This window comes from Lynx canadensis, chromosome B2 (genome assembly GCF_007474595.2).
Source record: "Lynx canadensis isolate LIC74 chromosome B2, mLynCan4.pri.v2, whole genome shotgun sequence".
NCBI lineage: Eukaryota > Metazoa > Chordata > Mammalia > Carnivora > Felidae > Lynx > Lynx canadensis.
In genome coordinates, this window is record NC_044307.1 from 135,197,376 (window position 1) to 135,203,228 (window position 5,853).

General features: G+C 47.0%; 1 long non-coding RNA gene across 1 annotated transcript; it reads right to left on the reverse strand.

The window, feature by feature from the left end:
* Window positions 1-266: 266 nt before the first annotated feature.
* On the reverse strand, window positions 267-3,135 carry LOC115513451. The gene is made up of 2 exons (XR_003968697.1): window positions 2,967-3,135; window positions 267-478 (listed from the first exon to the last, which is right to left on the reverse strand). It is a non-coding gene; the product is annotated as an uncharacterized LOC115513451 (long non-coding RNA).
* Between the last annotated feature and the right edge of the window lie 2,718 nt (window positions 3,136-5,853).

The following is a 5,853-nucleotide window of genomic DNA, read 5'->3' on the forward strand; positions in this document are numbered from 1 at the left end:
CAAGGATTTATAGACCTCTGTACATTTCACCTTTGTCAATGTTACTCCTCAGATACGTCTAGCTTACATTTCCATCTCCTGTTGTAATCAGGTTTTCTTGTGCAGCGAGAGGAGCCAGAACATTCCACAGCTGTGATTACACGAAGGCCAGCAAGATGCTACTGAGCTGGTGGGGCCGAATTTGCCCCTATTCATTTTGTCTCCAGAAATATCAGAGGCTTCTGCTAACTGTGCTTGTTTAAAACATACGAGGGAGACCCAATCTATGAAATGGTGAGAAAGATTTTTGTTTTATTGCCAGACTTGAAACCAGACCTGAGAGGTACTTAAAATTTCAGTCACGGGGGCAAATGGGGTTTCTTTACACTTGAAGAGGGGCTCTTACATCTCCAAGTTGGAACAGGTTCAACCACAGAGGTCAGTGAGCCGAGTGTTGGCTGTCTCTCCTCATCATGAAACAGAGCGTGTGCTTCAGCAGCTTAAAAAACAAAGCAAAACAAACAAGCATTAATCCACAGATCCGGCCTTCACACTTGGGCACCAAGCCGCCGTGAGTGGCTGGGTCTCTTAGCGCTCTCTTCCTCTACAGACACACCAGCCCCGCCATGGCGGGGGCACAAGCCTCTCACCAGCACAGAGGTGCCATCTAAGATTGTCAGAGTCGCCTGTAAGGATGCCGAGAGCCCCTCTGAATTCCAACCCCAGCCCAAAAGAATCAAGGCAGCCTCTTTGCTGTGTTTTCAGAGGACTTGGGGTGTGTCAGCCGCCTGTGGTAAGCTTCAAATGCCACCATTACAGAGGGGGGGCTTTGGGTTAGACAACGACGTCCTATTAAAAAGCAATACACACACACACACACACACACACACACACCCCTGAGACCAGGGGAGATTAACATACCTACCTCACATCCCAGGCCTGGCCCTCCCAAGGCCTCCCCTGGAGCCGGTCACAGAGGGCCTGAGTCACTCAGAATCTCTCCATAAGGCATGTGACTGAGTCACCTCAAGCTGCTATAACAAAATGCCATTGACTGGATGGCTTAAACGACAGACATTCATTTCTCACAGCTCTGGAGGCTAAACGTCTAAAAGCAAGGTGTTGGCAGGTTCAGTCCCTGGTGAGGGCCTCTGCCTGCCTGTAACCTTCTCACTGTGTCCTCATACGGCAGCAAGAGAGAGAGATGGGGGACAGAGACGGAGAGAGAAATAGAGAGGGACAGTGCACTGGTATCTCTTTCTCCCCTTATAAGGGCACTAATCCCCTGATGAGGGCTCCACGCTCATGACCTCATCTTAAACTAATTACTTCCCAAAGGCCCCGTGTCCTAATACCATCACCTTTAGGGGTAGGGTTTCAATATATGAATTTGGGAGGGACACAAACATACGGTCCGTAGCAGCATGAGAACTAAGAAACCTGACAAGAACGTGTCAGTTACAGCTGAAGAGGTCATGGGGCAGAATCAGGACTGGAAAAGCCAACGCAAAAACATACTGCACTTGTGGTAGGAGAGCAAAATTGGTGAAAAGAAATGGGAAGTCACTCGTGCTGGGAGGCTGGAGAAAGCAACAGTCAGATTTGAGCCGAGATGTGTTAATGGCAACACAGAAATGGGTTTCCACACCTCTGGCTGAGGAGGTCCCCAGAGCTTATCAGTATTAGGAAACCTCCTTCCAGCACCAGCACTGACCCTATTAAGCTCTTGCTCCAGGATGTTAGTGACCTAGTTTTTTTTTTTAACTTTTTTTTTTTTAACATTTATTCATTTTTTTGAGAGACGGAGACAGTGCAAGCAGGGGAGGGGCAGAGAGACTGGGAGACACAGAATCCGAAGCAGGCTCCGGGCTGTCAGCACAGAGCCCGACGAGAGGCTCAAACTCACAAACTGTGAGGTCATGACCTGAGCCCAAGTTGGACACTTAACTGACTGAGCCACCCAGGTGCACCATTGACCTATTTTTAATGTATATTCCTACCATATGCTGCCCCTTTACCCGAGTTCCTCTAAGTCAAGGGGGACAGGAATTCAGCTCTTCTGGGCTGAATTGTGTTCCCCCAAAAAGATATGTTAAGTCCTAACCCTGGAAACCTATGAAAGTGACCTCATTTGGAAATAGGTCTTTGCAGATGTAATTAAGACGTAAGTTTGGATAAGGTCATACTGGAGCAGGGTGGGCCTTTAATTCAATGTGCCCGGTGTCGTTACCAGAAGAAGAGAAGGGACGCAGACACTGGGGTCTCACAGCATTGCTGGCAAACCCCAGAGGCTACGGGAAAGCAATGGGACAGACTCTCCTCTCCCCTGGATCTTCAGAGAGTGCATGGCCCTGCAGACACCTTGATGTCAGACTTCTGGCCCCAAAGAATACATTTCCGTTGTTTTAAGCCACCGAATTTTGGTACTTTGTTACAGCGACCCTGGGAAACAAACCGGTATTCTTAGAGAGGGAGCGCAGAAAAGCCCCAGAATCCCAGGTTCGGTCCGAAAACAGCAGGTGTGAACAGGCGGATGTAGGGGTCTTGTAAAGACGCTATCTCTCTGCCTACCTGAAGTGAAGGATACAGAGCAGGCTCCTTTTGATAACTGCCGCTGCTCATCCCACCAGCCCTCAGAAAATGCCAGGATGTCCAATGGATGAATGCTGGCTACAAGCAAAGAAGGAGGAGGAGAGCAAGGAGGAAGAGGGGAAGGGGTGGAGGGAGGGGGGGAGGGGAAGGAGGAGGAGGGAGGCAAGGGAAGAGGAGGAATGGGGACAGCGGGGGAAGAGGACCTTTGCCATGTAAGGCAGCACGGTCACAGGTGCCTGGGATTCGAACTTGGATCTCTTTGGGGGACCATTGCTCAGCCTGCCCCTGGGACTTTCAGTAAGTGCCTATTTATACAGATACACAAACCAGTCTTTCTCTACTACAACTTGAAAGGAATTGCCTTTAAATTGAAGAGATCAAAATATAGAACTTACTTTCCACCTTTATGCTTCTCGTTTCTCCCTTCCACCACCTGCAAAATGCCCTCCATGAGGAAACAATCTGATAGCCTCAGTGATAAAACAACCTCAGTCACTGACTTGCACAAACATTTCCTGAGCCAGCGTCATGGCTGAGCAAGCCGACTTTGCTTCATTTTCGCACAGGAGCCTGCCGAGCGCTGTAATCAGCACCCAGCATTGCCTTAAATTGGCAGTTTGCGCTATAACGTTGGGTCCCGAAACAATGGGGTCGATTCAGAGGAGAAAAAAACTCGGTCAGATTGGTTGTTTGACTTTCACGTAGGCAAAACAACCATTTGATTGATGGACTCTTTCATTTTTCATAGTTATTTTAGCACTTTATAACCACAAGCTAAGTGTGCCATTTATATAACCGAATAGCAGTCTATTTACAGGGTTATCAAATGTCTGAATTCATCTATGAAACCAACATGAACCACTCCCAGAACTTACATTTGCCTGCGGCGCACCCCGCCCTCACCAACCCTGCCCTCCACCTCTTGTTATTCCCATTTAGCTCAGACCAGAGCTCTCCGTCTAATCGGGTCATGAATTTTTTAAATTTTTTTAACTCAACAAATATTTCCTGCCTGCTCATTATGTGCCAGGCACTGAGCTGGATCCAAAGGCAAAAAAAAAAAAAAAAAAAAAAATGGAGCAGGGCGCATAATGAGGCAGATTGAACGTTGTTTAGCAGGGGACTCTAACAACGGTGTCTTACCAGTCTGGGCGAACTTGATAGTTTGGAAAGGATTCCGAGAGGTTTTGCAGAAGTCAGGGGAGAGTCATTTGAGTGGCCCATTCCTCATGTTCTTAGGCCAGTGTCAGGTGGGTGAGCACCGTTCATCTGGAGGAAAGCAGTATTAAGAGCTCACCGTGATTAGATCAAGCTGTACCTCACAGTCCGCAAATGGGTAAGTTTACAGAAGTGTCCCAGCTGCCTGTTCCACACATCTGCAAGGGAGGAAGCGAGCCGTGCAACCCCTGGAAGTCCGCACCCATGAATCAGCTTTTGCCGTAGCATTTTCAAGCCTGGAAAAGGTACCGCTCCAAGATAAGGGAAGGAAACTGGGGCCACGCAGCCTGAGGAGAAAGACCAAAGAACCAACCAGAACTAGGATTCTACGTGAAAAGATATGAAGAGATACCAAGAGACAAAAATTCAGACAGGACTTTCAGTACGCCGTCTTAACAAGGCCCCAGTGGTTTGGGCCCAACTCAGAATCAGAGGAATCCACTCAACGAGGTGATATTCAAAACAGACAGCCAACTTACTATGTTAGCACCATACACATGAACAAATATACATGACAATTTGATTTTCCATTATCCTTTCTCCTTTTGCTTTTTTTAAAAAAAAATTTTTTTTTAACGTTTATTTATTTTTGAGACAGAGAGAGACAAAGCATGAACGGGGGAGGGTCAGAGAGAGGGAGACACAGAATCTGAAACAGGCTCCAGGCTCTGAGCTGTCAGCACAGAGCCCAACGCGGGGCTCGAACTCACGGACCGCGAGATCATGACCTGGGCCGAAGTCGGCCGCTTAACCGACTGAGCCACCCAGGTGCCCCTCCTTTTGCTTTTTAAAAAAAAATATTGGTTGACCTTTGAAACAATTTTAAAAATTTGGTAGAAAAAGTGTGTATTAGGAAAAGGGCTTCAATATTCAGCTCCTGTCTAATAATATTCTCATCGTATTTAACAAAGCAGGACATATAAAAGGATGGTCCTACGATTCCAAGAAGCCCATGGCTTGTTTTGATTCTCCTTCAAGCAAACAAAATGTAAGATAAAACTTTCTGGGGAGAGTTTGATTGATTATGCCATGATATCATTAAATTCGCGTATGTAGAACACTGTGCTAAGATTGAAGAGGTCTGGTCTAGCTGTTATGTTTGGGGCCCTCATCTTTATTTCTTTCTTCACTTTTCTAAAATAAAGGGTTTTTTTTGTTTTTTGTTTTTTAATGTTCATTTATTTTCGAGAGGGAGAGAGACAGAACATGAACAGGGAAGGGGCAGAGACAGAGAAGGAGTCACAGAATCTGAAGCAGGCTCCAGGCTCCGAGCTGTCAGCACAGAGCGCGACGTGGGGTTTGAACTCATGAATCGGGAGATCGTGACCTGAGCCAAAGTCGGACAGTCTACCAACTGAGCCACCCGGGTGCCCCTAAAATAAAGGGTTTTAACGAGATGATGTGCTTTGTAAGTTCACAGACTTCGGGGCTCCCTTCACTGCCACAAAAACAAAACTTTCGAGGTTCTGGTTTATTGGGAAGTTATCCAAGAGGTTGGAAGGCTCTTAACTAAGGTTTTATGGTACAAAAGGGGCCGTAGGGGCCCAAAGGGACACCACCTGGAAGGCCTGGGGAGTTTGGACTGACTCCACTCCGGCACCACATGGATGGGAAAGGAGCATGCAGGGGACAAGGATGGCTGAGGCTACAAACCTGTCCAGACACAGCACTGCTTACACCAAGATTGGACTCTGGGATCATGTGGTTGAGCATGTGAGTATAAACTTAAAAAAAAAAAAAAAATCTACCAATGGTGCCATAAACACCTGGAAGATCTAGATGCAAAGGGCACCCTGAAAGCATTGGACAAAGACACATTGACTGTGCAAGTCCATTTTCTACCATGAAACCACTGTAGGGCTGAAAATGAATCGTAGCAACTATAATCAGAAGCCCCCTAGCAGGCTAATCAGACTTTCCAGTTCTTTTTCTACTGGCATTTGGGCACAAGACTGACCCTTTGGACTGAACAAGCCTCCAAGATGCTTAAGTAATTGTGGGAGCAGGGATAGATGAGATCAAGAGCAAGAAATATGAACTTCCTGCTAAAGAGAGAAATGGCGG